This window comes from Mytilus trossulus, chromosome 8, assembly GCF_036588685.1.
Source record: "Mytilus trossulus isolate FHL-02 chromosome 8, PNRI_Mtr1.1.1.hap1, whole genome shotgun sequence".
NCBI classification, from domain to species: domain Eukaryota; kingdom Metazoa; phylum Mollusca; class Bivalvia; order Mytilida; family Mytilidae; genus Mytilus; species Mytilus trossulus.
Window position 1 is genome coordinate 67,629,339 of NC_086380.1, and position 12,863 is coordinate 67,642,201.

A 12,863-nucleotide genomic window follows, 5' to 3' on the forward strand; every position below is an offset into this window, starting at 1 on the left:
AGAAACTTAGAAGAGTCGGTTTCATTAAGCTCTTAGCTTATATCAAATATGCTTTTCCACATTATTTCTGAATGATATACTTAAAACATTAGATGTGGAATAATTAAAGTATAAACATGAACATCCGATAACTTAATTTCAAAATAAATATAAATTACAGGCTAAGAGATTTCTAATGAGGTTTTGTGATACAAAGGAGACATTTAAAAAGTAAAATCACAAAAACAACTAACTTTGAGGAAAATTTAGAACGGAAAGCCCGTAAACAAAAGGCTAAACTAATAGCTCAAACACATCAAACAAATGTGCAACTGTCAAATTCATTTGTCAAAGAAATACTTATAAGCTGATTTGTGTCGATTTTTCACCCCCACACAAACACACAAAAAAAACCTTTCCAAGAGCAAAACGAAACACTACCACATTTTATATAGAAAATTTATGTCTAAAAACCACAAACCCTACAACAAACCGTTGTTATTTCATCAGCTATGGACGGAAAAGCAGATCCGGCTTCACATGTAGCTTCCATTGTGTAAATCACAAAAGCACAACTTCTACTTTTAAGGTGTAAGTAAATTAAATACCTTACAAAAGCTTCTCTTATATTTGAAACTTGTAGGTTAACAGTGGGAAGAGTGTTTTCTAGAGATGATGCCACAGTAAACAATCTTGTTTCACGCATTCAAATAAATGAGTAAGGTTCTGTGCTACAAGAAAAAAAAAACCATAATAAGTATGATTTGTACATCTATTTTGAATTGTTATTTTGCATGGTAAATGGAAGTAAGGTTTATATTCACATGTAAATTTCAAACACACATAAAAGAAATAATAAGCCACAACTAGTTGTCATCATGGTCAACAAAGATAGAACTAATTTTACTAAGGACTCAATAAAGCACCGTTCCCTGCAGATTACTGTTAGAGAAATCTCTGTTTTCTCGATATTGAACAAAAAAGAAAGATACATTTGAATGTGATAGCAAAGTTATATGTTCCATACTCCACGGTATCTTCAAAAGTAAAGGTAAAAATAACTGTCAATACTTAGAAGCCCAACCATTTCAACAAGCAATTTTTTTTGTGTCCGCTCCATATCTAGAGAACCATTATGATTTCATACTTTATACTTTACATGTTTATTAACCACCACCAGAGGGCGTGTCATGATGTTTGTACAACTTCCTAGGTCAAAGGTCAAGGTAAAAAACTTTGGTTTCAGTTGACAACCCCGTGTCCTGTGGTGAAGATCGTGTCCGCTCCATATCTAGATGACCGTTATGATTTCAAAGTTTATACTTGACATCTATTTTAACCACCACCAGAGGGTCATAATATATTGAAGGCATAATTCTAAAAATATGTGACAAATAGCTAATGAGCATCACCTAGATTAATATTACTGTTTGCAAGATCTCCTTACAGTGATCATTTCCAAGTTTTTGCTGATCTTTGATTGTAAACTAATTAAGCAATATTGTGTATAAGTTTTTTTACAAATTTTATTCCACAATTTTCCTGATAGAAATAATTTGCTTCTTTGTGTTATATTTTTCTTAAAGTAAAATCCATATATATTTTTCAAAAAGCATTTTTTCATTTTTTAACATTTAATTTGCATTCTTTTTTGGTGGGTCATAATATATTGAAGGCATAATTCTAAAAAATATGTGACAAATATCAAATGGGCAGCACCTTTAAACATATTGTTCAAACATCAATCCATATATCCAGAAGTCACCTTAGAGTAGTCAACAATGAGTTCACATCATGCAGTCATATCACTATTATACTAGGAAAGTAAGTTGAGAATATTTATCAGTTTTAACTTAAAATCTTAGAATAAAATCACACATGAGACTATGTAATAACTTCAAATAATGCTTCATATCAGATTATCCATACAACTTATTTACCCCAATTATTGACAGGGGACCCACAGAGATGGCTCCCATCTCAATGATATCTAGTTTTAAATAGAAATTATAAACTAGACGAAGGATCGTTTATTGTTATATTGAAATCAAATAACTCGGGTTGATAGCAAGCGATATCCTTCTTTCACTTGTTATGAAACTTTTAAATATATACTAGTCAACAAAAGAAACGATACAAGACTTTTTTCAAATTAAAGATAAAGTTTTCCGCTCATTGGACCAATATTGAAGGTAGTAATACTAAATCATTATTGCAATATAAATTCGTTTAAAAAAATATTTTTTTTTACTTTCGTGACGTTTTTTGGCGATTTTTTTTATTACAAAATTTACATAAAACGACAATTTTAAAAACAGAAGTTCCAAATAATGATGCCGACCTCTCATTTAAAGATAAAGACAGTGTTTGCCATCATTTAGAAAAAAAAAATCATACAGATTGTTCGTTTATTTGTTAAGCAAAGTTTGGACCCACGAGAAATCGTTAAAATGTATACATTATCAACTGATTTACAATAGACAGTATGTGTAAAGTGATATTCAAAAAACAGTAACAATCTTAAAACTGATCCGAAAGGTTCCAAATTTACTCTGTGTTGTTTCATATCGAAAGCATTGATTTGAGACGAAAATAAAAAAAATATTTTTTGCATCTTTTGAGATTTCAAAAAGTTGGTTTTTTAACAAAAATTTGAAAAAACAATATTTCAACCCATTATTTACAACATGAACATAACTTGATTAGCATATTGAATATTTTTAAACAAATTCGAAATTTCATTTAGTACTTAGAAAACAATGTGTTGATGTTTTATTCAACTTTCCCGCAAAACTAATTTGCACCCTATTAGTCCGGCGGCTACAAGCATATATCAGACGAATTGTGCACATCCTGCTACAAGCAATCCAAAATGGCGGACGTCATACTTGAATCAGCCTTATATCGAAGGCTAGTATTTGAAAAGGTGGTATTATCATGCTACTAGCATAATATTTGGTACAACTTTTGTATTGTACCACTTGTGAATATATTCTATAGATTAGATGTCTTCAGAAACCCTACTTCTGGTTAAAATCCAACATGGCGGATATTGTACTTAAATAAACTTATTTTCTAGAGAAACAGTAGTGACAGCATCATCATTAACGACTGTACGAATCATGACTCATTTTAGTTCGGGTTTCAGTGCATCAGACACATGCATCATGACTCTAATGTCTACCTCTAATTGTGAACTTGGTGCTAAACTTGAAATACATCACGTGGTGTATGAGATAGAATATTCTGACCATTTGTTGATATAACTACCATACGTTTCAAATTCTTCATCTACCCGTATTACAGTTTCAAGGTATTTTATCAAGGTAAGGACATAACACCCAATCATCATACCCGTTAGACCGCAATTCACAATCGGAGAACTCCATTAATGCCACCAACGCAGTTCCTTTTCTAACAAAATGGTTATCTTTAAATGCCTTGTGCATTTTAAATGTCATGGATTGATATATATCTTATGCTTTTTCCCCTTCCAAATGCAAACCAAAGTGTGTCTGCCCCTATGTCACTGAATAGCGAAACAGCAATGTTATCAATATCGACTGTTCGTGTCATGACTCAGTTAAGTCTGTGTTTTTCGGCATCAGACAGATTGATCTTGATTCTAGCGTCAGTCTCTTCGTTGAAACATGGTTCTAAACTTGAAACATCATCAAGTTGTGGATTACAATGAGCATCCTAATCATTTGTTGCTACAACTACATTGTACTAAAAATTGTATTGAGCAAGCTGCTGTGAATAAAAATTTAAAAGTTCTTTCTTATTGTCGTCATTTCTCAGAAAACTTTGCCAATTTTGAGAATTTTTTAACCCTAGATTCGTCTATGTATTCCCTTTCACCTAATTGTTGCTCTTGCTTCTTTTTAGCAGCTATCAAATAACACGTATTGTCTATGTTCGCATCCGACACTACATCCACTGTTTTAACAGTTTCAAGGTGTTTTCTAACGAGTATGATGATGGGGTATTATGTCTTTACCTTTATTAAAATACCTTGAAACTGTAACAAGAGTGGATGAAGTCTTTTGAGAAACAAATGCTCAGGATTATCTACCACCACGTGATGTATTTCAAGTGTAGCACCATGTTCACATAAAGAGACAGACACTAAATTCATGTTGCATGTTGCGGATGCAGTGAAACATGATCTTAAACGAGTCATGACTAACAGTCACTGATGATGCACTCAATAATATTTTGCTATTCCGTGACATAGGGCAGAAGAACAATGGACTGTGTTTGGGAAGGCAAAAATCTTGGATTAAAATCTATTAATGGCCTTTCAAATGCACTAGACAATGAGTTATCGCTTGTGATACGGTTCTCTCTTTGCTTGAAAAGAAAAAAAGTATGCGTGGGAGACATTTATGGTATTTGAAGATGTGACTTTAACATAAAGAATGATGATTGATCAGCCTAAACTGGGATTTTACTGTCAGATCGCACAAACTTATCAGATGGAGATAACATGATTAGCGAAGCAAGAAAATCATTTTTTGCACAAAAGGGAAGGCTAATTATAAGTGAGGCTATTCCCACAACTTGATCTAGTCTTTTCGAGCATGTACAACGTGCAATATACAAATGCAGGTGTTTAGTTAGACGAGCTTGGGATTGGCTCTTAAGCTACTAGTCCAGGCACAAATGGATTGCGAAGGGACAAAGAGGGTCCCTTTCAAAAATAACTCTTTCTGAGGCCTCATTATTTTTTCAGAAGTTTGAACATTGTGGATGTAAGAAAAAATGCTGCGGTCATTTTTAATGTGGAAAATCGGCTCTCCCTTGCACTACCTTGCGTACTTGTGGTGGTGACTGTGAATAAACATGTATTCTTTGCCAAATAGTAGTAATTATAATATGTTTTAAGTACTATATATGATTTTATTTTGTTTTAATCAATCTATCCAAAACTCTACATCGAAGAAATGAATTGAGGACTCATCTTTGAAATTTACGTCATATTTTTACGGGAAGTGTCAACTTTATATCTAAACATTCACAACATGATAGAATAAGTGGTTTTGGAGATAGCTTAAATCCAAAAGTTTAATGACCAGCACATAAAAAATAACTTTCTTTACATTTTAAAAAAAGTGGAATATTTGAATAATGAATTGATATTTCTATGTCCGCCATTTTGGATATTACCGGAAGTAAGGATTTTTAACACATAGTTCTTAAACATTGTATCCATCAGAAGCACCAAAGAAAGGTTCCTGCACAATGTAATGATAGTAGAAATACGTTAAAACATATTTCAATTACCCTCCCTAAAAAATAAGCTTATGTAAGTACAATGTCTGCAATGCTGGATTTTAACCGGAAGTAGGATTTCTGGAGACATCGTATCTATTTAATTTATCCAAAAGTGGTATAAACAAAGGTTTGTACCAAATATTATGATAGTAGCATGATAATAACACACTTTTACACAATAGTCTTCAATATTGAGCTGATTTAAGTATGACGTCCGCCATTTTGGATTTTACCGGAAGTGAGACATTTTTTTCAAATGCCTTTTTATCTGAAATAAAAGAGTATTAGTTGTGAAATCTCTATGCCAAATTTCATGCTTGTAGCAGGATGTGTACAGTTTTTCACAAAGCCGCCGTACTATATGATCAGTTACACGGAATTTAGATACTTTCCGACAAGTTTTGATTTTCATTATCACATGCACATGCAAATGAAAGCTTTTTAAAATAGTGTATCTCATTTTGTTTTTATATCTAATACTTATTGATAAATTCTATTTCAAAGTCGTGTATCGTTTCTTTTGTTGACTAGTGTATTTACCAATTTCAAAGGAAGAGTAATAGGTCATTGTTGTATAGAGAGAAATTACCGATAACTTTGCATGGGAGGTTTATCTTTAAAAATTATTAACGATTCATAAACTTACATGAAATAATGACATTTTCTCAAACAAAATACATGTCCCTCAAACAAATACATTTTTTATTTTTTTTAAACGTTCTTACATATGTAACATTCTTTATAATAAAATTTTGCAATCAATTAAATGTGGGTTTTTATGGTACTTAACTTTCTCGCCATTCCGCTTTCATGTCTAAATTTTTGTTATTAAAACTAATGACGCACGAAACAGATTTTTATTGTTTCAATTATTATTTTCAACGAATTTCAAGACAGAAAAGGAAATTAGAATAAAACATATCATCCATAATACAAATTAAAAATATATGCACCAAAAACACACGCGCATTCACGAAATCGATTATGAATTGGTGTTTTCTTTTCAGTTAGGCCTTTAAAGCGGAGCAAAATATCTAACTATATATCGAATGTACTGGTTTCTACAATTTACACAAGTATTCCATATTCTAAACTTAAAGACAAATTGAAAGAGTTGGTATTGCTTCGTTTTATAAAAAAAAATAGCCATCGTAGATACAAGTATCTTGTCTAAGGCAGGGATAAATCCTACTTTGTAAATGATCACTCTGATTCAAACAAAGACATCTTTGAAACTGATATTATCAAGATGCTTGATTCCTTGATTAACAACATATTTGTTACGTTCGGAGGACGTGTTTTTTAACCTACTGTCGGCATTCCCGGTGAATGGGAATCAATTGCCGAATTGTTTCTTTATTATTCTGAGATTGACTTCATACAGGAACTTCTTAGAAAGAAAGATAAGAAGTTAGCAATATCCTTTAACTCTACTTTCCGCTGCATAGATGATGCGCGCTCTCTTACTAAATAATTAAAAAATTGGTGACTATGTTGAATGTATCTATCCCATCGAACTAGTGATAAAGAATACTACAAATACATTAAGTCGGCTTCATATCTTGACTAACATCTAGAAATTTAAAATAAGGGTCGGTTGAAAACAAAACTTTAAAAAAAAAAGATGATTTCAGCTATCCAGTTGTGAACTGGTCATTTCTAAGTAGAAAAATTCAAGCAGCACCTTCATGCGGGATATATATCTTCCAATTGATACGATATTCCCGTGTCTGTATCTCTTATCAAGATTTTCTTGAAAGAGGGTTGCTGCTCACAAGGCAGCTATTAAACCAAGTGTTCCAAATGTTGAAGTTGAAATCATCCCTTCGCAAATTTTACTGACGCCATCACGAGTTGGTTGATCGTTATGAATCAACCGTTTCACAGATGATATCGGATATGTTCCGTACGTCGTAACTACAATCCCCTTCACTATCATGACTGTGACCTACCAAATTAGACTATTTACCTGATTTGTAATAACATGAGCAACACGAAGGATGCCACATGTAGAGCAGGATCTGCTTACCCTTCCGGAGCAGCTAAGATCACTCCTAGTTTTTGGTGAGGTACGTGTTGCTTTTTCTTTAATTTTCTATGTTGTGTAATGTGTACTATTGTTTGTCTGTTTGTCTTTGTGTAATATATAATGTAGTAACGATTTTATTTCTTATCTGTATTCCACCTTGGGACCTTATATGGAAAATAAAATATATTAACTTACATAGAAATAACAATTTTTCAAGTTTCAATCTCATTGCATGTGGAGCATGTACAACATCTGTGTGTTAACTATTTTGTAGCTCCATATTAATAGGCTTTGACACAAAAATTATGAAATAAATCAATTAAGAAAATGGCCTAGTCCCTCTTTTATGATTAAACAATTTACGAAAAACAAACATGATAGACATGATTCATCAACAACACTCAACTACAGGCTCTTGACTTTGAACAGGCAAATGTGACGGGGTAAAATGTTAAACAACTATAAAATTCAGTTGAAAATATTGGTTTCTCTCATCAGATCGGCACAAAGCAGAAAAAACATTTAACAACAAACCAGGCTAGACGTGGCAGGGTATTTATACATCCATAATAAAACAATCTACATAAGTATGGTGTAAGTGTCAACTTGGTATCATCTGCAGAAAGAACGTGATCTGATACTAAAAACTGAAAACAATACATAATACATTTTATGCGTTTGATACCCCCGTTTTGGATTAAACATCATGAACGCTCAAATTCTTTGAAAACCAAGAGTGAATAAGAAACTGAACATTTGGAAGCTATGTGTCCTGAAAAGACATGAAAAAGTCAAAACAAAAATAAAAAAGTTAGTTCTAATCCAATTGTCCTTTAGAAAATACAATATGTTAAAACTAAGGTTTCGTAGAGGGTTTTGATTTGATTTTAAACATATATGTTATTCATTAAGATATGAAAAGGATTGAGCAACAGGCACAGCCTATAAAAGTTATCTCCATTATACATGTACATCGTATAATTTAATTTTAACAACTGTATTTAAAATAATGCGTTATAGTAGAACATGCATACTACTACTAGTGAACACACTTTAAGCGTTTGATTTTGCCATTTGATAAGTGACTTTCTGTTTTGAATTTTCATCAGAGTTTAGTATTTTTGTAATTTTACTTTTTAAGAGGTCCAAATAGTTGTGACCCCTCATTGTTACTTATACATCTACATTATTTACTGATGGCTGCACATATTTCTACCTAAAGTTCTAATTGTTATATTAAAACAAGGTGATGTGGTACGATTGCCGAATAATGACATAACACAAGGATATACATGTACTAGGTGTAACCATGATTATGGTTCACGTTAGACGTCAACAAAACCGATTTTACTTCGCAACATTTGTATGCATCTTTGGTCAAAGTCGGACAAGTTCATATCATTGATATGTCTAATAGATATACGAATATGTGGTGTGAGTGCCAATGAGACAACTCTCCATCCAAATAACAATTTATAAAAGGAAACCAAACATTTAGGTTTCAGACCATTTCCAAACATTTATGTTTCAGACAATAGGTCCGAACCGTCTAACCAGTTCCATACATTTAGGTTTCAGACCCGTTCTATACATTTAGATTTCAAACCAGTTCCATACATTTAGATTTCAAACCAGTTCCATACATTTAGGTTTCAGACTATAATTTTAAACAGTTGGTTTAAGCAGTGTCAGTCTGAAAGGGTTTTAAACAGTTTTAATTCAACAGGTTCGGGTTAGGTTGATAGGTGTTGAAATTCGTTTTATGTAATAGAGAATTTGTTTATTATTTGATAGTGATAGTGTAAACTTGTTATTGACTTTAGAAATTTGAATTGCTTTTCAAAACCAAGGAAACTGGTAGGAAGCCGAGAATAAAAATATCTAAACGTCCCGCCTGGTTACACGTTACACCTGTTTTAGACATATCAAAAATGAAAAATCAAAGCACACGGAAGCTATAAACATCTACTTAAAAAACTTGTAAAACTAATCGACAAAAACACCGTCCTTTGACAATGTTTGATCTACGGCAACATATTGCCTTTTATGACTAGATTACATACTCCGACAATCAAAACCTTAAAGTCCTGGCTTTAAATTGGCACATAAAAATTTATTAAACGAATCTCAAAGGCTTTTGAAAGGGTTGAAATGAAAGAATTACAGTATTGGCGTTTTAAATGAAAATACTTGTATTTATCCCAAACTAATGATACTAAACGAAACTAATAATGTAATAGGATAACAGAAAACTTTTCAATTTGATCTTGAATATGACTGCAATTCAAAAAATGACTGAAATTTACAGAACTAGATGCCTGAAATTTGCAATCCTTATAAATGAATACGTATTTTCAGTATTGCAAACAATTTCTTCAATTTTCAGTACTGAAAACAATGTTTTTGAACATTTTTAGATGGTGACGTTCCCTTGTCATCATTTTACGGTGTTTATATATCTCAACTTGTACAATTCGCTCGTGTATGTAACAATTTTTTAGATTTTAACGAGAGAAATTAATGTAATACTGAAAAATTATTACACCAGGGTTTTCGATATCACAAACTAGTCAAAACATTTACTAAATTTTATCATCGGTATAAGGACATCATTCGTAAATATAGCTCAACATGCAGACTTCTGATACGTTCAGGTATTTCACATCCAATGTTTTATGGAAATATTCTTTATAAAGCACAAAGGTGTCAGTATTCACCTCCGAAACTAACAAAACCTTTGAATAGACTTATTGAAAAGGAATGTAGTTGCGATACTGTTGTCAGGTCATTAAAGTTTGCATATTTTGGCATTAAAATTGATTCACTTATAGGGTCTTTACCTCGAAACTAAACACATTTATTCAAAAACCAGTTGTTGGCATGACATGGGTTATGCTCTTCTCATATATTTTATGATAGTATGATACTAAACCCCTAATGGGAAGGATTGTGCCTGATGCTCATATGATGAAATCATAATCTTTCAGTCAGTTTAATTGAAGTCTGGAGCTGGCATGACAGTTAACTGCTAGTAGTCTGTTGTTATTTATGTATTATTGACATTTTGTTTATTTTCTTTGGTTACATTTTGTACTTCTTCTGACATCAGACTCGGACTTCTCTTGAACTGAATTTTAATGTGCTTATTGTTATGCGTTTACTTTTCTACATTGGTTAGAGGTATATGGGGAGGGTTGATATCTCACAAACATGTTTAACCCCGCCGCATTTTTGCGCCTGTCCCAAGTCAGGAGCCTCTGGACTTTGTAAGTCTTGTATTATTTTAACTTTAGTTTCTTGTGTACAATTTGGAAATTAGTTTGGCGTTCATTATCACTGATCTAGTATATATTTGTTTAGGAGCCAGCTGAAGGACGCTTCCGGGTGCGGGAAATTCTCGCTACATTGAAGACCTGTTGGTGACCTTCTGCTGTTGTTTTTTTTATACGGTCGGGTTGTTGTCTCTTTGACACATTCCCCATTTCCATTCTCAATTGTATTACTGAATTCTATGTATAATTAAATATAATGAAAAGACGTGGGTGAGACATGTACTGTCTGATTGTATTTTGATCAGTACTATGTATTTAGTGGCATTCAATCCATATGAAAACGTTTGGAAAATTCTTGATACTCTACATATTGTCCGTCCTTTAAACTGATACAGTACATGATTATGAAATTGGCTGTCTTCAAGATATTGCTTCTTTTCTGTTTTTACACATATGAACAATGAAAAAAAAATATAGCGCATGGAAAACTGTAAAATTCTGCTTTAAAACAATCATAACTATACAAACAATCCAACGTACTTTAATCTACGATAACACATTGACTAACACATTTTATCAGTAGATTACATACACCGACAATCAATGTATAAACTTACTAGCTTAAAACTGGCACTTACAGAATATGGCCATATGGTGAATCAAAGGTATTTCCAATGGTTGAACAGGTTGAATTGAAAGAATTATAGTAATGGCGTTTTAAATGAAAATAAGTGTATTCAAAGCAATCTAATAATATATGTAATAGCTTAACATAGAATTTTTCATTGTAATATTCAATATGTCTACAATAATTATTTAAAAAAATTATTGCAATTTTCAGTACTAAAAATCAATGAATCTGTCCTGTAATTTGATACATGATATCTCGCCGGTAATCTGAAGCATGATGTCTCGCCCGTATACGGATACACATTGCCTCGCCTATATATCGATACATAATGTTGGTCCTGTAGACTGATAAAACATGATAATCCTGTAGATTGATAAATCATGTCACTCTGTTCTTTATATTCTGCCTAGATTTTTATATTATTACTATTCTTACTATTTGTGTTTGTCAGTTTGTCTAGCTGTCTGTCCGTCATTTGTTGTTATTTACTGTGTTTATACATTTATATGAAATCTTATAACGAACTGAAATTATTAGCCTTTATTTTGCAAAAAGATTTTTTGTATACCTTTTGATGCCTTTTTATTTATTTTTTAAAAGCATTTGAAAAAAAAAGTAATAAACTGAATTTTCGCTTCTTCTACCTTCTTTTACATGCTAGGGAATACAAATCTTAATCATGTTTTAATCACAACAGAAAATTCGCTATATCAAAGACGACTGACTCAGTGTTTGAAACAAGAATAATGAATAACCTTCTATGCATTTCATCAAAATATATTCACCAAAAATACACATGTCAGCACATTAATGTTACGAGTGTTAAACACATTTAAATTTCATGTTCTAAAAGTAAAACAATGGTTAAGGCGAAACGCTTGACAGGTTTACCTAAATAATCATTAGTTTAGTTCATTTGAATTTCAACGACAAGTTGTGGTATAATTGCTGATGTTTATTTTCGACATACAATTGTACACGAAAAGCGAGAGATACCAAAGGGATATTAAGATAAACAAAAATTAAAACTCATTAGTGGAAACATACTGACAATATCATGGCGACATAAAACTAAAAACGGCCAATATATATAAACAATCAAACAAACATCGAAACATATAAAACTATTGACTAAACACAACCTTTCTTACCTCAACACATGGCTGATCTCAGATTCCCAGGAAGAAAAGTATATCCTACTCGACTTATGGCATCTGTCGCGTTTAGCATACAATTTCCTATTCATTCTTATAGAGCCAGTTTTCAATATCAGTCCTTAGCCATATTGTATTGTTTTCTGCCTGGGATAAGAGCATCCTTATTATACAGAATAATTCTTACTTTTGCAAACAGTAAATTTTATAAAATGACTATATAATGGATATACATGATAAAATCGAAGTGATGACTAACTACAGAATAAAAACGGATCCATTACATCAAACACCTTAAACCAGCACATCATCCGAGTTAGCATAAGTCATCAACGCACTTTGTGACGTCACATTTGAATTTCTAAAAAGATTGTCAAAACATAAGATAAAATTAGGATATAATTCAAGATTAGATTTGTAAGACTGATAAATCATTTATTAATTACTATGAAAATAACAATACTTACAATATCAAATTGTGGTACTTATTATATATTAATTAATTATATTATCAAGCTATG